Below are 24730 nucleotides of genomic sequence, written 5' to 3' on the forward strand. Positions count from 1 at the left end.
ATGTTTACAATTATAATCGTGGGCCTGATATTTATTGCTGTGGTGTTGCAGTGCATTTCTGCAATGCGGTGCAAGGGATAATAATAATAACAATCCTTGGATTTGATATAGCGTCTTATCACGTCTTCCAGACGTCTCAAAGCGCTTCACAGAATATACTGTAACGTGAATTGATTATATGTTGAGTGGGCAAAATGCGTCAGGCAATTGCAGTGTCCCACACATAGTCGTGGATTAAGTGACCACACATTTTTTTAAAAGGATTATTACCCCCGGAAAGTGACACACCAATTGATGAACAACTAGGTTGCTGCTTACTGCTCGGTAAATAGAAGCATGTAGAATAAGGAAACTTTCCTAATGTTTCGCCCTGAAACTAAGCTGAAGACGGGTAAAAGACTTGCGAAGCTGAGACTTTGAACTCGCAGTCTAGGCTGACACAATCCAGAGAGCTGTGGGGTAGAGTTGCATTGTCAGAAGCGCCATTCTTCAGACAAGTTGTTAAATCGAGGTCATGACGGCTTGTTCCGGGGGACTTTAAAATACGACTTGAAAAGCAACAACAACAACTTACATAGTGCCTTTCACATCGGGACAACATCCCAAGGCACTGGACAGTCAGGGATTTGGACCAAAGGACCAAAGGAAAGCGAGTTTCTCACCCTTTGGTGTCTGGCTAACAATCCCCCAAATAAAATTGGTCACTCACTTCATGGCTGTTATGGTTCATTGCTGTGTGTAAATTGGTTGCTGTGCTCATCTATGAAACACACAGTCATTACACTTCATAGTAAATTCTGTGAAGCAATTTGAGATGTCCCAAACACAAAATAAGGTGCTGTATCAAATGCAATTTTTAAAAAAATACTGAACGAGATCATCCTCCAAGCTTAGAATACTACTTATTTTCCTGCAAATAATATTCAACCATGCAACACACAGGAAGAGACTTCAGTGGCAACCTGACATCCGGTGGCCATTTTCTTTTTACACCACCAAATGTAACACAGGTTCTGAGTTTAAGGACTCAAACCACCACGTTGTATATGGGTGTTGGCCTGCATTCACTTTGCAGATATCACCATACAGTCACTGATTTAGATGGCTTTGAAGCTGGCACTGGATGCAACAAAAAGGTTGGAAAACATCCCACCACTGACCTTGATAAATATATAAACTCACCAGTAACTAAATAACTTAATAAATAGCTGTGTCAGTTTAGACAGCCTGCCTGTGTAGCGCTGTATTGTCACACACTAACTGTTACATCTCTTACTAGCTGGAACGGTTGGATAGATGTGAGCTCATGTCTAAAGGTTCCCCATTTGCTAAAGTACTGAAGTATGTGGGAATTTCTCATGTTTCCTCACATACACTGGCCCTTTGATGCTTTCGCAAACCATATCACCACTAAAAGTGAACATTAAAATAGTTAAGATATCAGCTTGACCCAACTGGTAGCACTGTTGCCTCTGGGTCAGAAGGTTGAGGGTTCAAACCCCCCCCCACCCCAGTGCACAGCATTTTTGGAGGTGCATTTTTAAAGGAACCATGGCACTATTCAAAAGGAAAATGGAGTTTCTGCCAGTGTCCTGGCCAACGATCCCTCGGATTAAAAAGAAACTTCATGGCTGTTTTTCGGACATTGCTGTGCACAAATTGGCTGCTGTGTTCACCTACAAAATACACAGTCACTGCACATTACAGTTAATCCCGTGGAGGGCTCGGAGACATCCTCCTGATGCAAGGACGATAATTATTATCCATTATTACCCTGGCACTTTGAAGATTTCACAAGCTATATCACGGATGAAAGTGAATATTACAGCCTTAACTATTAAATATCACATTGCTCGGCAGAGGGAGTGGTTGACAAGGACAGATGTTCTGTCTGTGTACTGTAAAACACCAAAGAGAAATCTTCTTAACCTTCAAAGAAAGGTTCTGGTAAATGCAGCACAAATGGTCAACAATTAATTTTCCATTTTAGTCAGCAAAAAAAAAATATGTTCAATGATTGCTTAATGATGTCCATCACTGCCCTACGTGCGTACTGAGCGGAAGGCAGGTCCCAAGGCCTGCTGATATCCATTGCCTAGATTTAAGGTTGTTTGTGGGTCCAAGCCCCACGTCAGGACTTTAAACTCACACAGTCTAGGCTGACACTTCAATGCAGTCCTGGGGGAGCAATGTACTGATGGAGGTGCTGTCCTTTGGATGAGACATTAAACCTGAGGTCCCGTCTGCCTGTTCAGATGAACGTCAAAGATTCTGTGGCACTATTTGTTTCTCTCTGTGTCCTGACCAACAATCCCCCAGATAAAAATAAATGTCAGTTCCACTTACCTGCCTTTTCTCTGTACCCCTGCAGTTTGAATAGATATTTATTAAGTAAGGATATTAAGGGATATGGGGCAAGGCCAGGTAACTGGACTTGAGGTGCAGATCAACCATGAGCTTAGAAGGTCAGGCTCGAGGGGCTGAATAGCCTATTCCTGTTTTTATGTTTACTCCTCTTTAGATATACAGCTTAGTGCAGAAGCCCCCTGAGAAATAGCAATGTGATTCCCCAGGAAATAAAATAGAGTTTCAAATGTCTAAGAAGATCACAGGAACACATACCCAAAGCCTGGAGCGTGACCAGTCACACTTTTATCAATAGCTTTTGAAAAGTGCAATTTTTCTTTCATAAACACAGTGTAATTGTACCTTTTTAAAATTGGGTCCTAATGGTGGTGGTGAGGAGGGCTTTTGATGAAATCCTACGTAAATCCATAACACGTTTAACAAAGGTTTGGAATTGCAATAGAGCATTTCATAACAAATTCGATGTGATAATTATCATGTTTGGGCTTAACCTTTAAGACCGAATCTGAATGTTGTTCATATCTGCAGACAAGGTAATCCACAGCACATTATTATCCAAGTTAATTAACACATCGCAAGTTGCTATTTTAACCCTTACTGTTTTAAATTCCTCCTGATGCTGATGGGAACGGCAATGAACATTTCGCAGTGAGAGGGTTAAGGTGAGCCGACCAGTCTAGCAATGCCTCACCATTCATCATACAAAATGCCAACATCCCCAGTGAACTGCTACTGAGTTCTAGCTTTCATTTTCTCCATTGTTTTACACCCCTCCTCTCCTGACGGCAAGAACTCACGCTGGCGCAGTTTGCCTCCAGGGTCCAATGTCAAGTGGCTTCCGTCCTGTGGGAGGCCAGAAAGTGAGCGCTGGCAGGGTATTAATCCGCGTTGGCATCACAGCCGTGCACAACTCACACGCACTTCCCAGCAGGAGCCACTTGATAGCCATCGGAAGCTGATGTATCCTGTTTTGCTAATCCAGTTGGTGCCAGGTATGAGATGTCAGCCTGGCTCACTCTCTTCTCTGAGTCAGATGACTGTGGGTTTGAGCCCCAAATTGAGGATTTCAAACTCACATTGTCCAGGCTGATAGTAATAATAATAATAATAATAATAATAACAATAACATAGCGCCTTATCACATTGTCGAGACTTCTCAAAGCGCTTCACAGAATATATTGTAAAGTGGATTGACTGTGGATTTTATAGGCGAATGTTTATATTTAATAGTTAATATATTTGACAGTTAAGGAATATTCCAGCCCGTTAGCACATAGCAACGTCCCACAAACAGCTATGAAGTGAATGATCAATTTTATCTTCGGGACTGTTGGCCAGAACATCAGGAGGAATTCTCTTCTCTTTTTGAATAGTGCCATGGGATCTTCAACATATTAAACAGGCAGATTGGACCTCGGGTTACCATCTCATCCGAGAGACGGCACCTCCGATTATGCAGCACACCTCCAGCAATGCACTGGAGTGTCAGCCTGGACTGTGAGCTCAGTCTCGACCTGGGGCTTGAAACCACAACCTTTCCACTGAGAGGCGAGAGTATTACTAATTGAGCCAGGCTGACACCAAATATGACCTATGAGCGCTGAAAGACTGAGACCTCCCTGCAGACTTGTAATAATAAATTTATACATAATTAAACATAATTTTCCAGTAAGCCTTTTCCCTGGACTGACGGCATCTTCACAGACTCTCCTGACCTTTAAGATGAAATATGCAAGAGTCATGACTTCACAAGATATTTATTTCCATGCAGCTTCTTCTCAGTTGACGAGGAAAAAAGGATGACTAGGCTTTGCCGTGAAATGAAGTGCGCAAAATATTGAGAGCACTCCCTATCACACCTCTCCCCCCACCCACCATACCTATTACACCCCCTCTCCCATGGAGATTGTCATCACTAAAATAATAACATTTGAATTGTTTGAGGGACTAATTTGGGGGTCTAATTGTTTGGGGATCTATTTCTTAATAGCATTCCTTCATAAGGAATTCCCGAATAAGGAATCCCTTTACATTTCCTGTTAACCCACAGGAACTCCGCTGCGAAGAAATATTGCACTGAGATGAAATTCCCACAAGTTAACATACGTACTTCCGGTTACAGAACAAATCTCTCTTTTTGCATAACTCGCATTCATTATTAAGGAATCCAGCTAAGACATACTGCAAGCTAGAGCTCAGCTTGACAGGAGATGTCTTCCGATGCTATATCAAATGCAAGCGTTATCTTAATTCTAACCCCCAGCTCGGGTGCAAACTCTGAACAGTCCAGCGCCTTGGGACATCCTACCAACGTGAAAGGTGTTATATAAATATAATTTGTTGCTGTTGTTGATAACATTTCGAACGCTTTACAATTATGGGGTTGAGCAAGAGAGAAGGGGAATAGAGAGGGAATGGTGGAGGGAAGGGGGGAATGGGGAAGAGGGAGGCACCAAAATGCCCCAGAAGATATGTGATTTGTAAAGATAGAGAGGGGGTGAGACAGGAAAGGCAGAGGGCATGAATTTAAAAGGTTAGGAGTAGTAGCTGGAAGACTGCTGTAGCTGAAGCATAAGAGGACAACTGGCACTTGTAGAACAGTGCTCCAGTGGAATAAAAAGACGACAAATGCCTTCACTAGAGGAGGGAATGAAAGACGTCTGTGATGGGAATTGACAAGCGAGGGGGAGAAAGATATCTATCAATAAATTTAATAACTTTGACAAATCATAAAAAAATCCTGACAACCAGCACATATGTAAAGCCAGACAATTAATGAATAAAGTCTGCCAGAGACAATATCTGCTGATAAGTTCGGTGACTCATTTGTTTGACTTCTGGACACTTTGTAGATTTGAGCCTCAATTTGAGCCGCTATATATCGACCATTTTTCAGAACGAGTTGGCAGAAGGCTAGCCTTGTCCAGTTGGGGCTTGTAATGTTCCCTGCCAGCTCACTGCAGGATTGAGTGACAATTTTTTTAAGGTTTTAAATATTTTAAGGTTTTAGATTTGCCGTGTGACAAATGATAATTATAAACACGTAAAGGATAGATTGCTGGTGCTAACGTTCATCAAGTGTTAGACCCCAGTGATGTAGATGCTGAAATGTGGACTAATGCAGCAGATATGTTTAGTTTATTGGTCACTGGGTGTCTTACTGTCCCGCACTAAGTGGCTATTCTTCATGTGTGAGATTAGACAGAGGGATCAATCGTACACCGATTGCTAAAAGTAGATGAAAGTTGTGCCAAAATGCTGTGATTTATTATTCAAACCTGTGCAGACGATTGCAGTGTTTGATCCCCACGGCGGTCAGATTTGTCATGTGGGCAACAAATATTAGATGTCAGCCTGGCTCAGTGGATAGCACTCTCGTCTCTAGGTCAGAAGTTTGTGGGCTCAAGTCCCGGGCTTGGGGTTCATTGACCAGGCTGACACTCCACAACAAAAAAAATTACATTTGTATAACGCCTTTCACGTTGGGAGGATGTCCCAAGGTGCTGGACAATCAGTGTTTCAGAACCTAGCTGGGGGTCGGGATCGGGGAGGGTGGAGGGCAGGGGAGAAGGAAGGTGACCGAAAGCACAGTCAAAGATGAGGGTCTTGAAGGAGGCAAGGGAGGGGGCGAGGCAGAGGGACTGCGGGATGGAGTTCCAGAGCATGGGGGCAGAGTGGCAGAAGGCCTGGCCGTCAATTGTGTGGCGGGCGAGGTGGGGGATGTGAAGCAGGCCAGAGCCCACTGAGCAGAGGGCGCGGGCAGGTTGATAGGGTGTTAGGAGGTTGCAGAGGTAGGGGGGAGCAAGGCCATGGAGGGCTTTGAAAGTGAGTACCAGAATCTTGAACTGTATCCTCTGTGTGATGGGAAGACAGTGAAGTCGGGCGAGGATGGGGGTGATAGGGTTGCAGAGCCTGGTGCGGGAGAGGACACGGGCTGCAGAGTTCTGGATTATCTGCAGCCTATGGAGGGAGGAGTTGGGGCGGCTAACAACAACAACTTGGATTTATATAACACCCTCCACACCGGACGGCGTCTCAGAGCGCTTTACAGTAACGGATCTCGGGGCCGAGCCAGGGGGAGGGGGAGGAAGGTGACCAAAGGCGCGGTCGAAAAGAGAGGTCTTCAGTAGAGACCTGAAAATGGGAAGGGAGGGAGCGAGACGAAGGGAGTGAGGAAGGCAGTTCCAGAGCCTCGGGGCATAGTGACTGAAGGCACGGCCGCCGATGGTGGAGCGGAGGACTTGGGGGAGGAGCAAGAGGCCAGACCCAGAGGAACAAAGGCAACGGGTACTGTTTTGAGGAGAGAGGTAGGGGGTGCAGAGGAGTGCAGGGACTTGAACACAAGGGTGAGGATACAAGCAGGGAGTTTGCGTAGTTGAGCCTGGATGTTATGAATGTGGTATGAGAGTCTCGGTGGCCTGCGGTGAGAGACAGTGGTGAAGTCGGGTGATGTTGCGGAGGTGGGGGAAGGCAGAGTGGGTCATGGCATGGATATGGGGTAGAAAGGACAGTTGAGGGTCAAACAAGGTTCCGGACTGACTCGGTTAGGTGGGTTCCTACTTACTGCTAGGAAAACAGAGGTGTATGGATTAAGGAAGCTTGTCTAACGTTTCTCCCTGCTTGGGAATCGAACCCGGGACCCCTCGCATACGAGGTGAGTGCTCTAACCAATACCCGGCAAGACTCTTTTATGTTTTGTAATGCCCACCCTGAACTGAAAGGCGCTGTACCGAATGCAAGACTTATTTTATCATTTCTTTATTATTGAGAAAAATGTAAGTGTTTCCGCATAAAGTTGAGTTATACCTAATAGGTTCGGGCACACAAAGACATTATACATTAATCTGACGCAGACGTATTTTTTTTAATTGTCGACATCATTTGGATTGGTGTTTCCATTCTTACAGAGATCATTTCAGTCTCCTGCATAGCACAAGGTAGCAGGCTGGGGGTGCTATAGAATCACAGAATGGTACAAAGTTTACAGCACAGGAGGAGGCCATTTGCCCCCATTGTGTCCGTGCTGTCGCTGATCACCCACTGCAGCTCTCTGCTCTGATGCCATGACCCTGTTCTTTCCACATCCCCTTTAATATTATTTTCTCCCCCCTCACATACTTAGCCAATTGCCTTTTAAATGCTTATATGAACTTGGCTTTGGCAGCTCTTTATGCATAGTAAGGCATTCTGCGTTCTAATAATAAGTCTCTGCGTAAAAATAAATCTTTTGACTGCTGCCTTATTTCTTCTGCATCATACTTTATAATGATAATATATAATAATCCCTGCATTTGATATAGTGCCTTAACACATTGTTGAGACGTCTCAAAGCGCTTCATAGAATATATTGTAAAGGGGATTGACTGTGTATTTTGTGGGTGAAGTGCGGCAGCCAATTCTGCACATCAGTGTCCCACAAACAGTACCATGGATTGACTGACCAAAATTTGTTTATATATGGGGTATTTTATATTATATATAATAGAAAATTAGGTATATGTATATATAATATATATATTATATTATATATATATTATATATATCTTTGTTTATAAATATTTGAGTATGGATGGGGGACTGTTCCCCAGCGTTGCTGGGACGTTCATCTTACTGTTACGTTACTTTACTGCAACTTCTACAAGGAACTGGGATCATCATCTGCAAAGTCCCACTGAGAGCCAAGGCTGTTTCTCCCAGTATCCTGGTCACGTCCCCTCCCCTCCCCAGTCCCCGAACCCCAATAAAATTAGTCATTCACTTAGCAGCTGTTGGTCGGAGATTGCTGTGACCAACTTGGCTGTTGCGTTTGCCTGCGAAATACAGTCACTATTCTCGCAGTATATCCTGTGAAGCACTTTGAGATGTTTCAGAGACATAAGGAGCTATATCAACTGCAAGAAAAGCTTTGTATTAATAATGTTGGCTTGGCCACCTGAGTTTTATGCTATGTTATACAAATTGATTCCAATGGGGGCAAAATGCTCTCTAGTCCTGCAGGCTATGGTTTTTTTGCTGCTCTAAGTTTGCAATGGGATATTCCCATTCCAAAGGTACACTATCAAATTGGTCACTTTGAGATGTTTCAGAGACATAAGGCACAATTGGTACAGTGAATTTTTGGGCAACAGTATTGAAAATTATCCTGAAATTATCACAAAAGCAGTCAAACAGAGATGCTATTGTGTAGGCCGTGCTAAGATCTTCGGATCAAAGTGGTCCTGCTAAAACCTCTGTAATCTTAAAATTAGATCAGGAAACATCTCTTCACCCAGAAAGCGCCATGAAAGTGTAGAACCCACTGTGTTCAGAAGAGATTCGATTGCGATATTTAAAAGGGGAGTCCGACAGATACTGCACTTGTGAAGTAAGGATGTTTAGAGATTAAAGGGAAAAAATTGAAACATAGGATTAAAAGATCTGCCGTGATCTAATAATAGCGAAGCCAGTTTCTCCTGGTGTCCTGGCCAACAATCCCCCAAATAGCATTTGTCCATTTGCTTCACAGCTGTTTGCGGGGCATTGTCACGTACAAAACTGGCCTGCAAATTTGCGTGCAAAATATTCCAATCACTGCACTTTCCAGTATATCCTGTGAAGCACTTTAAGATGTCCTCCTGATGTGGAAGGTGCTGTATAAAATGTAAGGATTATTATTGTTATTAATACACTGGCAGAAGAGATTTGAATGGCTGTATCTGTTCCTGGGTCTTTTGCATTTAAAGGGGAAGTCCAAGCAATGCCCCTTTTTACTTAATTCCCTCCATTTTACCCCCCCCTTTTCTCCCATCCTGAAGATAATGATATGATGTAGGGAGTAGGATTGCATGAGTGTGTGCTGACAGTCCCAGGCATATCGCTAACTACCCCTTCTTTGTGTGAGAGCCAAGGCAGGGAGCCACTGAACGCTGCATCGAACAAAATTTGTCATTGCCGGTAATCTCATTGGACGTTCAAACATGTCCCCAGAAATTCTGTCTGACAATTAATTGTGCAGCTCGACAGCGCTGTTCAAGGGGCTGCCGTGGTCACCCAACCTTCAGAACAATGGGCTTCCTGGGTCAGGAGCAGGTGACCTGCTGGCCCCGAGGGGAAGCTGAGGAATTGACAAGGAAACAAATTGACTGAATGGATGAACACCTCCATCATCCTGTCCTCCTACAAGCTACTCCCAGCCTTTGCTGTGCTCGAGCCAACCTCAGCCTTTCTCCTCAGAGGCACCAGGCCTTTCGACCAGAGCTGTTGGGAGCCATTGTTCGTGGGCGCCTGGAAGTCACTGATAACACTATCCCGGGCACCGATGGCAAGACCGAACAATCTACTTTGAATCACAATTGCAAGCGTTGCGTGCAAACACACAATGGAACTAACAGAAGGGAACGTGCTGCTCCATGTCTGGTTCAGGCGCACCACTTGTTTCTGCTACGTCTCGTTCTCCCTCAGCAGCATGCAAGCTTTGTACGTCCGTCCACAACCCCCTGAAGAGCATCATTACGTTCAGGTACCAGATCAGACGTAACGCTATGGTAAAGGGCTGTTTATTGTCGGGGCTGGTTTTCCTCATGGCCAAAGGACCAAAAGGTCCCGAAGTCCGAATATTCTAATCCACTTTCTCAAGTCAAGAGACTTGACTCATCAGCCTCATTAAAAGACGAATCACAGAAATTTATAGCACAGAAGGAGGCCATTCAGCTAATCAAGTCTACACCAGCTCTCAGAGTAGCTATACTTTCAGTACCACTGCTCTGTCCTATCTCCAATTATAGCCTCAATTACAACAACAACAACAACAAGATTACATTTGTATAGCGCCTTTCACGTCAGGAGGACGTCCCAAGGCGCTGGACAGAGTACAGCATTTCAGACCCGAGCTGGGGTCAGGGGGGGAGAAGGGAGGGGAGGGAAAAGGGGGGTGGCCAATGGCATGGTTGAAGAGGAGGGTCTTGAGGTGGGACTTGAAGGAGGCTAAGGAGGGGGCGAGGCGGAGTGATTGGGGGATGGAATTCCAGAGGTTGGGGGCAGAGTGGCTGAAGGCTCTCCTGCCAATGGTGGGGCGGATGGGTCGGGGGACGTGGAGCAGACCAGAGCCGGCTGAGCGGAGGGAGCGGGTGGGTTGGTAGGGGGTTAGGAGGTCACAGAGGTAGGGTGGGGCGAGGCTGTGGAGGGCTTTATAGGTGAGGACCAGGATCTTGAACTGGATCCTCTGAAGGATAGGGAGCCAATGGAGTTGGGTGAGAATGGAATTACAGCATGGAAACTGCTCATTCGACCCAATTAAATTACAACAACAACTTGCAATCATATAGCGTCCTTCATGCAGCATATAGCGATTCTAGTCACACTAATGGTGTGAACTCCGATCAAGGGAGAAGGGATAGATGGAGGCTTGATCAAAGAGGTGGCCTTCGGATAGGATCTGAAGATAGATAAAGAGCGGGAGAGGTGGAGTCAGTGATTCAGGGGTGTAGTGGCTGAATGAACGGAAGTCCCACACCCAGAATGCCTCCGCACTGCACTTCAATTTAATAGTATATTTGAAACCTAGCATTTGATACAATGCCGTAACACGTGGTTGAAGCATCTTAAAGCATTGAAAATGGGGACCTGATAAGGGAGCTGAGTTAACGGCAGAAAGGTCAGTCGTGAAAGGCTGTCAGAGCCAGTTATTAGCCCAGAGAACACATCATTTCAGCTCTGCATAGTAGAGACTGCATGGCACATCTACTCCTACCTTCTAAATATAGCAGCAAGATTAAAAACAGACCCATATAGATATAATAATAATAATAATAACCCTTGCATTTGATATAGCGCTTTTCATGTCTTCTCGACATCTCAAAGTGCTTCTCAGAATAGACTGTAAAGTGAATTGACTGTATATTTGTGGGCGAAATATAATATTGATATGGGGAGAAATTCTAACTGGGTCTACATTTACTCTATTTACATAACATTTCAGCAAGTCCAGCAAATACTGAGGTGATGTTGAAGCCATTTTTTCTTTAAATTTCTTTGAAGAACTAAGGGAAAAATGACTTCAAAAGAAGGGAGTTTCTCCATCTGTCCTAACTAACAATCCATGCCCTGGATAAAATTGGCCATTTACATTCGTGGCTGTTTGTAAGACATTGCCGTGTGCAAATTGACTACCTGGTTATCCTTCAAATACACTTTAACAGTAATTCTTGCGAAGCTCTTTGAGATGCGCTCCAGACATGAAAGGTGCTGTAACAGATGTGATGCATTGTCATGGCTATTGTTTCAAAGTTGAGACTGAATTCAATGATTTGCCGCAAAAAAACTTACATAGTTAGTTACATAATAATAATAATCCTTGCATTTGATATAGCGCTTTTCACGTCTTCTCGACGTCTCAAAGCGCTTCACAGAATATACTGTAAAGTGAATTGACTGTATATTTGTGGGCGAAACGTAGCAGCCAATTGCGCACAGCAGTGTCCCACAAACAGTCATGGATTGAAAATGGCCAATTTTTTTTGGAGGGATTATTATTAGGCGTGTGGAGTAAGGAAATTTGCCCAAGATTTTGTCCCGCCTGGAATTGAACCCAGGTGTCTCGCTTGCAAGGTGAGTGCTCTGAATACTGAGCTACAGGACTCCACAAATTATATAGACCGTGAATTACAGCACGGAAACTGCTCACTCGACCCAATTACAACAACAACAACAACTTGCATTCGCATATAGCAATATAAAAAAAGTGAAAAAAACAACAAGTCTAGATCCAGGTAGAATTTCTCCACTGTGTCTGGTAGCTTTCCCCCTCGGGGGACATTCACAATTCACTTGCTTGGAATTTTCTGACTTTGACGAGGGGCCAGGTAATGAATGATCCTTCCATCACCCTCATTACATTGGTCATACTTAATCCCCAAAGATTCCTGCTATCGTCTCATTGCTCTGCTGTCAGTTCCTTCCCTACCTGCAGTAAGTTTAGAACATTGTGGCTGGAGAGGAGCTGTTTTTTTTGTGTGGGGGGGATGGGAGGAAGCGAATGCGTCGAAAGCCAGATATTGGAAGCTCAGTCATGAGCAGAGTTGGTGAGAATGTATGGCCGCTTGCTAAGGATTCGAAACACCAATTTATCAAATTCATGTGTTATTTGTCAGAAGTAAAGATACTGAAGGTTTGCCACCAAAATACAATCATTTCACTTTACAATATATTCTATGAAGTGCTTTGAGTCGTTTCAATGATATGAAAAGGCATTGTATCAAATGCAAGGATTATTATTATCACATTATAATAATAATAATCCTTGCATTTGATATAGCGCTTTTCACGTCGAGAGGACGTCCCAAAGCTCTTCACAGAACACACTGTAAATTGAATTGACTATATATTTGTGGGCGAACACGGCAGCCAATTGCGCACAGCAATGTCCCACAAACAGTCGTAGATTGAAAATGACCAATTTATTATTGTTTTTGGTTTTGGAGAGATTATTATTAGGCGTGTGGAGTAAGGAACCTTGCCCAAGGTTTCGCCCTGCCTGGAATTGAACTCAGGTACACTGGTACACAGGGCAGTTCTGTATTTCCTTTCATTGGAGTCTCAGCCCTATATTCACAGTCTAGGTTGACGCTCTAAATGCAGTGTTGGTGGTAGAGCTTTATTGTCAGATGAGACGTTGAACCGAGGTCCCGTGTGCTTGTTCAGGTGCATAGTAAAGATCCCATGACACCACATGAAAAGAGAAGTGAGTTTCTCCCGGTATCCTGGCCAACAATCCCCAGATAAAATTGATAATCGCTTTGTGACTGTGGAACGATGCTATGCCGAAATTGGCTGCTACATTTGCCTACAAAACCCCCCGACAGTCATTCCATGCTTTGAGACATCTTCCCAACGTGAATGGTCTTATGTAAAATGTAAGGTTATTATATTAATATTAAATCATTAATTGCGTCGTTCAATTCTCCTAATATTGGGGGCAAATTGCAGTATGACTCAAATCTGTCTCACTTGCATTGCAGTGTATCATTAATATACACTCGTAAACGTATATGTAGTCTTTATAGCTTGTTGGCAGTCGAGCTCCAATGCCAAGTCCCTAGCAGTAGAATCAGAGCCGTAGTACTACAGAAGGTGCCAAAGCAGAAATATGTTAACGTTGATGAAAGTAAATATTATTCAGCGAGAGGAACGGTTCACATCTTGAATGCAATTTCCCAAGCAGCTGTGTCAATAAAGAGGTTGTCAATAACCCAGCAAGTGAGCTCCAAATGTTTCCTCTCCACTCCTTGCCCATGATCTCACACTTCGGAAATAGTAGCAGATCTGGGACACAATCCACGGAGGATACCAGCTCGGGGATTGGTGCTTTGCAGGTAATAAGCATACTCAAGGCGAATGGTTGCACAGTTCACTCATCGCATAGGTCGTGCAGTGTTTTACTGGTGTTGCCAGTGATGCCTGGTGGCAAGGAATGGGAGTGGCATTGCATTCAATGGAGGGACACTGCTGTGTGCAACGGGCTGCTGTGTTTTGCTCATAATATACACAGTCAATCCACTTTGTGATAAATCCTGTTAAGCTTTGAGACATTTCAATGACGTGATAAGGCGCTATGTCAAATGCATTATTATTATTAAATTACACTGTAAATGGGGTCAGAACTTTTTGAATTCTACATCCCCCTAAATTACATGCATGTTAGTTGAAAATAATAATAATAATTATAATACTCCTTGCATTTGCTTTAGCAACTTTCTCGTAAGAGGGATGTATATAAACGCTTCATAGATTTTACTGTAAAGTGCAAGGAGGTGAACATGGCAACCAATTTGCACACAGCAATGTCCCGCAAACACCCATGAAGTGAATGATCCATTTAATCTGGGGTATAGTTAGCCAGGACAACGGGAAAAACTCCCTTCTATTTTCGAATAGTATCATGGGATCTTCAATCTTCAATATCCAATATCTATCTTGTCGATTTCCATTCCCATTATTTTAAGCACCAGAATGAGATCTGTGTTCTATGCGTACAGTCTGGGTCAAATCACCTGCTAACGTCTGCCTCTCCGTGTTAAAGACCTGGATCATGTTCCACCAGCCCCCTTCTTCAATCTTTTCTTTGTTGAAAGCTCTAGGCTGATAACTTAGTGTCTTAAGTCCTGCTTCTTTTTGATCCTCCCTGGACCATCTCCAACACATTACCGTCCTTTTGAAGGTAAAGTGCTCAAAATTGCACAGAATATTTTAAATGTGGCCTGTGCAGCGATTATACAAGGTTAGAATAACTTATTTTGACATACAGTCAAATGCCCTGGAGATCTAACCCAGCATTTGATTAACTTTGTTGGAAAAAAAAGCTTCATATTGACTGGAAACTTTAAGTGAATGATCAATATTCACACCCAAGCACCATCAGGACATTTCATACCATGGAGATCTAAGCGTCTCAGTGATTTCATTGCCAGCTTAAAGTGGGTTTGCGACAAAGGTCGGGAATTCAATATTAAATAATCATAGACTGAAGACATAGTAGAGTAGACAGATTGATTCTTATAGAAATTATCCTACCTCAGTTTTTTTTTTACATGGCAGGAAACGAAATAGCTCAGTACGTGCAGATGACTTTAGCCTTAAGATGAATTCAGTCTGCCTGGAGTCGATCTGCCGAGGCCTAAGCTATTAGGAGACTCTTTTATTGGCAGGTACACAGACCAACATGCTTTTCCGCATCGTGGAGGTAAGCCCATCTTTAGAAGAAATGGGAAACAGGAAATGCAAAGTCATTGCACATAGTCCTGTATGCTGGAGCAAAGGGGCACGGATCCAAACTCATGAGCGAAAACAAATATAGGTTACATTCAACTATTCTGCACAGAGAATGGGTGGATGTATATTAAGGGAACAGCAGAGAGGATTAGGTGAGGGTTGGAACCCCATGTGGAGTATAAACACCGGCACAAACTAATTGGGCTGAATGGCCTGTTTCTGTGAAGTATAATTTCTGTGTAAATCTATGGACAATACATTCATTACCCAGAGATGTGATGGAGAAAGATTGCATCAGGAGATTCAAAAAGAATAGATATTGAATGAAGAAGAACAAAAATTGCATTGATATGGTACCTTTCACATTGGGAGGACATCCCAAGCTGCTGGATAGACAAGGGATTGCACCCGAGCTGGGGGGACAGAATCAAGAGGGGTGGAGTGCAAGGCGGGGTTGAGTCGGAAGATCAAATGATTCAAAGTCGAAGGTCTTGAGGCGGGTCTTGAAGAAGGGAAGGGAGGGGGTGAGTAGAAGGGATTCTTGTATGGAGTAACAGAGGGTGGAGCTTGTGGAATTCTCTATCCCAGAAGGCTGTGGATGCTCAGTCCTTGAACATATTCAAGACTGAGGTTGATAGATTTCTAAAGGATAGAGGGATTAAGGAATATGGGGACAGGGCGGGTAAATGGAATTAGGTTAGAAGTTCAGCCATGATCTTATTAAATGGTGGGGCAGGCTCAAGGGGCCGAATGGCCTACTCCTGCTCCTACGTCTTATAGTCTTATAGTGGGGGCAGAAAGGCTGAAGGCCTGATCGCCGATGGTGGGGAAGGAAGCACGGGAGACATGGAGCAGGCCAGTATCTCTTGAGAGGAGGGAGCGGGCACATTAGTAAGATGTGAGGAATATGAGAGTTTTTATACTTTGGGATCTGGCATTAAATTGGAAATCTTTCTCGGAAATTCGAAAGGAACCCTCTCAATCTAGGGAACTGGCCCAGAGCGGTGTTGGTGTAGAATACTTTGAGAAATGGATAGATAATTCAGAAGAAAGGGTTTGTAGGGATTGGGACGTCCTCCTGACGTGAAAAGCGCTATATCAAATGCAAGGATTATTATTATTATTATTATTATATGGAGAAAAGGTGAAATATAGGTTTAAAAAATCTGCCGCATTGTAATAAAGTGATGAAACAAACAAATTGCCTCCCTTTTCTGTGATCTCACCAAGAATACCCTGGATAAAATTGGTCTTCCACTTCATGGCTGTTTGTGGGACAATATTGTCATAATAAAGTCATAATATGATTAGGCAGAGTCAATATGGTTTTATGAAAGAGAAATTGTGTTTAACAAATCTTTTAGAGTCTTTTGAAGATGTAACTAGCAGGTTAGATAGAGGGGAACCAGTGGATATAGTGTACTTTAGATTTTCAGAAGGTATTTGACAAAGTGCCACATAAAAGGTTGTTACATAAGATTTGGGCACATGGAATTAAGGATAGTATATTAGCATGGATCGAAGAGTGGTTAACAGGCAGAAAACAGAGAGTAGGGATATACGGGTCCTTCTCAGATTGGCAGGTTGTGACTGGTGGAGTGCCGCAAGGATCAGTGCTTGTTTACAGTCTACATCAATGACTTAGATGAGGAAATAGAGCTTAATGCATCTAAATTCGTGGATGATACACAACTAGGTGGGAAAGTAAGCTATGAGGAGCACACAAGGAGGATGCAAAGGGTTACAGACAGATTAACAATAACAACAACAAGATACCATTTATAGAGCGCCTTTCACGTCAGGAGGAGTGAGTGGGCAAGAAGGTGGCAGATGGAATATAATGTGGGGAAGTGTGAAGTTATTCACCTAGATAGAAAAAATAGAAAAGCAGATTATTTTCCAGAGGGGGAGAGACCAGATAGTGTTAGTATTTTGTTAGTATTAGTATTATAGTGTTAGTATTCAGAGGGATTTAGGTGTCCTTGTACACCAATCACAGAAAGTTAGTATGCAGGTACAGCAAGCAATTAGGAAGATAAATAGCATGTTAGCGTTTATTGCAAAGGAGTTAGAGTACAAGAGTAGAATACTACTACAAGAGTAGTATCACTGCAATTATATAGTCCCTTGGTGAGACCGCACCTGAGCTATTGTGTGCAGTTTTGGCCTCCTGATCTCAGAAAGGATATACTTGCCTTAGAGGGGGTGCAATTTAGGTTCACTAGGTTGGTTCCCAGGTTGAGGGTGTTGACCTACGAGGAGAAGTTGAGTAGACTAGGCCTATATTCACTAGAATATGGAAGAATTAAAGGTGATCTTATAGAAACCTTGATAGGGTTGATAGTGTGAGACTGTTTCCCTTTGTTAGAGAATCTAAAACATAGTCTCAGGATTAAAGGTCAGCCCTTTAGAACTGAGTTGACAAAACATTTCTTCACTCAGAGGGTAGTGAATTTATGGAATTCTCTACCCCAGAAGGCTGTGGATGCTCAGTCATTGAATATATTCAAGCCTGAGATCAATAGATTTTTAAAAACTAAAGGGATTAAAGTATATGGGGATAGGGCAAGTAAATTGAATTAGGTTAGAAGATCAGTTATGATCTTATCGAATGGCGGGGCAGGTTCGAGGGGCCAAATGGCCCACTCCTGCTCCTATTTCTTATGTTCTTATGTACTGCGTGCAAATTGGTTTTCGCGTTCTCCCACAAAACATACAGTTAAAACACTTTACAGGACAAATCCTGTAATGGGCTTTGAGACATCTTGTTGACATGATAAGGTGCTATTTCAAACACAATACTTTATTTTTACAGGCAAGGAGTAGTACGTTGCTAAAGGGAATTGATACACAACTATCATTGGGCTGTTATTCTGAAGTTGGGATCAGTACACAATTAGTAATGTGAAGAGCTTCTCTCTGTATCTGATGCATTGTGCAGCTTATCTATGAGGGCTTGGTGCCTGTGTTGGGTCTAAAATATGAAAACACTGGTGTCTAATTTTGCGGTATTACTTTACAGGATTCCTCAATAAGGAATCTGATCGCTCAAACGAGGGATTCCTTACAGTTACGAGAATTAACTCACAATGAAACACAGGAACTTAGCTCTGACCCGAGCTACATCCAGTCATCAGGAAATCCAACAAAGTTCCTTATTGAGGAATACAATTCCTCCTATTGTAAGCACCAATTGAGGTTCATATTAAACCCCAATTGGTGTTTACTTAAATAGTCAGCTCATCTGCATAGCTGTTACCAGTATGAGTGGAGTGGACGCAGCCTTCAAGAATGATTTTTCTTTACCTGGTAGAGATAGAGGATCTGGATGCTATGATTGAAGCAAAACACATCAATGGATTCAACAGGAAACTCGATGCATACACCAGGGAGAAAGGAATGGAGGGGTATAGGAAGGGTGGAGACTCATGTGGAGTACAAACAATGGCACAGACTAGTTGGACTGAATGGCCTACTTCCTTGCTGTAGCACTCTATGTAAACTACTAATAATAAATGATTACAATGAGAAAAATAAGGAGCTGTAGAAAAATAGGAAATATATCGATCTACAAATTGAATGTGGACGTATGTGGCAACGTAAAACAAATATTCTTATTATATGATTATAGTTCCTATAACAGTGCAACTGGGACTGTTCATAAATAGCTTGACAAACTACCTGGTGAACAAAATATCAACCTTCTGAAAAAAATAAGCTATTTTTGGAGGTTCACATATACCAAGAAAGTAACATCCATTCATATGTAACATGGCAGTGTTATTGGTTTGGCTGACGCATCACTGAAAAGCATTCAGAAATTACCTCTCCAGAGTGATTTAAACTGTAGTAGCATAATAATAATCCTTGGATTTCATATAGGGCCTTACCATGTCGTTGAGATATCTCAAAATATTTCAATGAATTTACTGTAAAGTGTCGTGACTGTGTATTTTGTAGGTGAAAGTGACCAATTTTTCTCATAGCATTGTTTCATAAACAGCCATCAAGTAAAAGATCAATTTTATCTGGTGGATTATTGGCCAGGAAACCGGGAGAGAGAAACTCCCTCCTCTACTTGATTCATGCCATGGGATCTTTAATGTCCACCTGAACAGGCGGGTAGGGACTTCAGTTTACCACCTCGGCCAAAAGATGGCACCTCTGATAATACTGTGCTCCCCTAGAACTGCATTGGAGCGCCCGCCTAGACTGTGAGCTCAAGGTCATGACATGGTGGCTTGAACTCACAACCTTCTGACCCAAAAGTGAGAGTACTACCAACTGAGCCAGGCTGCTGGGAGCAGTTGAGCAGCCGGTACAAGATAGATATTAATTTCCACTTCCAATGTCCCTTTGCTTTTCTCCTGTTATATGTGATGAGTTTGGCCATGTGCTGGTTATATTTCTTGCTGTATTTACAAATGTCAATACAATAAATATCTCTATCAACACAACTGAGCTTCACAGGCTTCTTAATTCGAGATTGTTGTTGGGACGTCCTTGGGACATCCTCCGACGTGAAAGGCACTATACAAATGTACAAAAGGCAAAGCACTGCAGATGCTGGAAATCTGGTGTAAACACAGACGTTACTGGGAACACGCAGCAGGTCAGGGAACATCCATGGAAAGAGGAAAATGAGCTAACGTTTCAGGTCAATGATCTTTCATCAGAACTGGCGAAAGCTCATTGACCTGAAACGTCAACTAATTTTCCTCTCTCCATGGATGCTGCCTGACCTGCTGCGTGTTCCCAGTGACTTATGTGTTTATGCTATACAAATGTAATTTGTTGTTGTGTAAGATGTGTTGTTCCGCCAGTCAATGAGCTGATGTAATGAGTCAGACACCATCACTACTCCTTAGCCTATTGATCTCAAGCTGCTGAGAGGACTCCTGACAAGGCTCAATCCAGTCTGTACCCATCAACTGATCTGGGCCCACATCTTAAATCCTGGAGTAAGGAAACTTGCCTGACGTTTCATCCCACTCACCCAGAAACGCTCGCTTGCGAGGCGAGTTTGAGATTACTGGTATATTTGAGATTAGCAACTGCCTTGTTGAGCTACCACTGAAGGCCAGCAAGAATGCTTTCCATATGAAATCCAAAAAATAAAAATAAAAAGCAGGAGATAAAAAAAAATTCCCTTTGCGAAGAAGCTACAGTAAACTAGCTGACCATCAGGCAACAATGAATCGAGAGTATAAGTTTAATTCACAAAGCACCTATTTTGTTAAATTTGGGCTTACACTGGGTTTTAGTTCAACTTTCTGACAAACATAAACATTCATACTATTGACACATCAAAGATAATGCTGATACTTATTTATTATTATTATTATTATACTATCACTCGCGGGTGATGGACGATGTTTACCGTGTTCCAGAACATTCAGATCTTTTTAGTCAATGCCGTTATAAAGGTAACGAGAGGCCTGACATATTCCCTGAAACACTGGCGTCAAAAATTGAAACCCGCTGGGCAGAGCAGACCCTCTGTCTCTGCCTGGTCCTGTAGCAAAACACAGTTGTCAGTGACTGAATGTCTGTGTAAGTCAATGTGACAAAGACAAAGACAACATATGTGTCTATGTGTAGGTGTTGCTGCACTCACGCTATTTTCCACCTCAAATTCAACGCTGAAACTGTTCTCCATAAGGCGCTTGTTTCAAACCCTGGGAATGTTACAGAAACTCTGGCACACATGGAAAACAATGCAAGATGCAAAGTGATGATTATCATTTCTTCCCACTCTCCGCGCCCCACCACCACCCCCTTGGTTTTCATGTTTTCTCTGTTACTGAGGAAGCCAAACACATTGCTCATTATACAACAAGGAGTACTAATAGTACTAGATGAGCACATCATTTATAAAGTAATGCAAAGACTATTTCTGCAATTGCACCAAATTCCTAGTCACTACTACTGAAGGTAAGGCTCGCTGCAAGGAAGTGATGGTTAGTGTACTCAAGCCAGGGGAGCACAGTGCAGGCACAGAATAAAGCTCCCTCCTTCTAAAAATAAATATGTTTATTTCCCTTTTTAACTGTCCTGTGCGTGTCTGAATGAGATTAGCAGCTTATATAGAGTGATACGGCAAAGAAATATGCCATTCGGCCTAACTAGGCCGTGCCAAGCCCAACTAGTCCATGCAATGCAGTAAGTCCAATTTACTGTTGAATTAAGGATGGTTTTGTCTTGTGAATCCATACTCTCTAAGAAATAACTGGAGCTAATGCAAGCTTCTTGAAGTCTGGTTGCAAAACTCTAACGTGTAGCGACTGTCTGTAATTTGCAGCAAACGTGGCAGCCAATTTGTGAACAGCAACGTCCCACAAACAACCATGAATCAATTTTAATCAATTTTATCTGGGTGGGATCATTCGTCAGGGCAACCAGGAGAAACTCCCTTTCTCTGTGAGAAGGAGGAATGGGTGGGGGAGAGTGAAAGGAAGTGAAAAAGAGAAAAAAAGAGTTTGAAGACGAGGAGGTGGGGGGGAGGGATAGAAGATGAAAGATTCAAAGGAGTGAAACTGCGACGGGGAGGTACATATTTTATTATAAGTTATAGCTTTCAAGTTAGATTTATTACTTTATTAATCAAAGTCAATTTCTATGAAGTAATCCACTGATGTAAGAAAAAGACGCTGAATCAGTCTTTTTTACCCCCATCAATATGATCCAGGGTTTGTACTGTACACCAGGCCTTTCATTCTGGATTTAATCCAAATCTAAAACGAATTCTCACTAAGAGTCCTAGTTGAAATCATTTGCATTGGCTTTTTGGTTCCTTTCTTGGGCATTAACATTGATGTAACGTGAGAGAGAGAGAGAGCTACCGGGGCAACTGTAGCAAAGACAGGCATCTCGAGAATTTGACACCAGAACACAGCAAAAATTGGAGAAATTGTATTGGGTGACTAACACACGTTTGCTAGAGTCCAATGCATATCCTTCAACTCTGGCTCAGTAAATGATGTACAACATATGTAGTTTTACATATACTGTAGAGCCAGCACGGAAGCAGAACATTCTAGTCCTTGCCGGTGTTTATACTCCACATAGGTCTGACGTCTTTGTGCAGGTTATATAATTCCTCCTAAAATTGAGGGAGTATAACCATCCCATAGGCAGAAGAAGCAGTGTGGAAAACTTTGGCAGATAGATACAAAGTAGTGGGCTAATAGTAATAATCATCATCATCATTATCATCTTTGCCTTTGATATAGCCTCTTATCACACCATTGAGATGTTTCAAGGGGCTTCACTGGATTTACTGTAAGGTGCATTAACTATATATTTTGTAGGCGAATGCGGCAGCTAATTTGCACACAGCAGTATCCCACAAACAGCCATGAAGTGAATTACTTTTTTTTAAATCTGGAGGATTGTTGGCCAAGACACTGGGAGAAACTCCCTACTCTCTTTGGAATATTTAACGTCCCATCTGAACAAGCAGACAAGATCTCAGTTCAACGTTTCACCCAAAGAATGGCATCTCCTACAAAGCAATGCTCCCCCAACAATGCACTGAAGTATCAGCTTAAACAACGTGAGATCAATGTCCCTCAAAATAGCACTTGAGCCCACAATATGAGATTCATTCGAGGAAAAAATAACGTAAACAATGCTGGCCAGAGCGATTTGAATGAAATGTAAGCTGGAAGTGGAACTGAGAGTTTGAGCATTGAGTGACAAGGCAGTGTTCGATAATCTTCAGCCACTTGAATTGGAGCCACCAGATCTATTCACTTACAAACAGCTTTGAGGATATGAATGTTGGTAAACACAGGCCACTTATGTACTTCATTACTAATCTGCAGCAGAATTAATGATGGATATATTTATACAGCGAAAATAATATTTAGCACCAGGGGCTCGACTGTGCAATGCATTCACAGATTGGATTGCAAAGCTACTGTTTGCTGATACCATTCAAAAGTCATAGTGAGACTGACATGTGCGACATAATATTCCCGCTTCACATTATCAAGCAATCTTACTGAATATTTACAGTGGGATGCAACTCTGCTGTTTTTTTGTTGTTTATTAACTGTATTGTTATAGATGCATTACACACCTGCTTGATGCTTATTCCTATTGTGTTTTATGTTCTTGAATGTTAATTCATTGTAACTCATAAATGTGCTGTGATGTTTGGAACATGACAAAGCCATCTTATCATGTAAGAGTATAATAATAATAACCCTTGCATTTGATATAGCGCCTTATCATGTTGTTGAGACGTCTTTATTATAAATAATAATATTTATTATTCTCAATGAAGTGAATACATATAATCATAGAATTATACAGCTCAGAAGGAGGCCATTCGTCCCATCATTTCCATGCTGTACTATACCTTGTGGGCGAAACGCGGCAGCCAATTGCGCATAGGAGTGTCCCACAAACTGTCATGGATTGACCAAATTATTATTATTTTTTTATTTATTTTTGAAGGGTTTATTGACCAAATTATTATTATTATTTTATTTATTTTTGAAGGGTTTATTACCCGTGGAAAGCGGAAAACAGAGGCATGTGGAGTAAGGAAACTTGCATAAGATTTCGCCCTGCCTGGAATTGATCTGAGTCCTCTCGCTTGCAAGGTGAGTGCTCTAACCAATACGCTACGGGGCTCCAGTATAGCATACAAATAAAAACACCTCACGTACACATTCTGAATGGCCCTCCAATCATGCAGTGCAGTAAATCTGCTATATTCCAGCATTTTGTCACAAGTTATGCAATTCACAAGGAGAGAATCCAGAACTAAAGCACTGAGGGAGGTTATTCTTTCAGCACAGTGGGAGATGCTGAACTTGAATAGAGGTACACGCTTCTTGTCTTTGTATCAAGTCCAGAACGAAACAAATACTCGCGTCTTACCTAGGTTCCTGAAAGAAATAGACTGGGGATGGAGACAGCCCCTGCGAACTTTACATTTCATTTCATTCAGGTTGACGAGAACTCCTCTCCAGAGAGAAGTGAGAGGCAGCTGGGGATCTGATCTTGTGCCCAATTTGTAATGCGGTAAAGTTACAAAGTTATAAATTAGTCTAAAAGAAAGAGGTGAAAGTTGGATGATGTGACGTTAGCATTTCTCAATGGTTTGCGAGACACTTCTACGACTGTTTGTGAGACACTGCTGTGTGAAATTGGATGCCGTGTTTCGCCTACAAAATATTACAGTAAATCTATATTGCAGTATAATGGAGTCCTGTAGCTCAGTGGTTAGAGCACTCGCCTCACAAGCGAGAAACCTGGGTTCGATTCCCGGCAGGGCGAAAACTTGGGTAAGTTTCCTTACTCCACACGTGTGATGATAATCCCTCAAGAAAAAAAAACAATAATAATTTGGTCACTTCAATCCACGACTGTCTGTGGGACACTGCTGTGTGCAATTGGCTGCCGCGTTTTGCCCACAAAAATGCAGTCAATTCACTTTACAATATATTCTGTGAAGCGCTTTGAAACGTCTGGAAGACATGAAAAGCGCTGTATCAAATTCAAAGATTATTATTTATTATTATTCTGTGAAGCTCTTTGAGACCTCCCAAAGGGCTTCACAGAATATACTGCAATGTGGATTCACTGTATATTTCATAGGAGAAAT

The 24730-nt window shown here is 42.4% G+C and overlaps 1 protein-coding gene and 1 non-coding gene across 2 annotated transcripts in view; one reads left to right on the forward strand and one right to left on the reverse strand.

Annotated features, from left to right (window-relative positions):
- The window catches only part of celf4 (CUGBP, Elav-like family member 4), a 536216-nt gene that overhangs the window by 342097 nt on the left and 169389 nt on the right, over positions 1-24730 (reverse strand). The gene's annotated exons all lie outside the window — the stretch shown is intronic.
- On the forward strand, positions 24331-24402 carry trnav-cac. The gene has a single exon. It is a non-coding gene; the product is annotated as a tRNA-Val (tRNA).

This window comes from Callorhinchus milii, unplaced genomic scaffold, assembly GCF_018977255.1.
Source record: "Callorhinchus milii isolate IMCB2004 unplaced genomic scaffold, IMCB_Cmil_1.0 Scaffold1, whole genome shotgun sequence".
Taxonomy (NCBI): Eukaryota; Metazoa; Chordata; class Chondrichthyes; order Chimaeriformes; family Callorhinchidae; genus Callorhinchus; species Callorhinchus milii.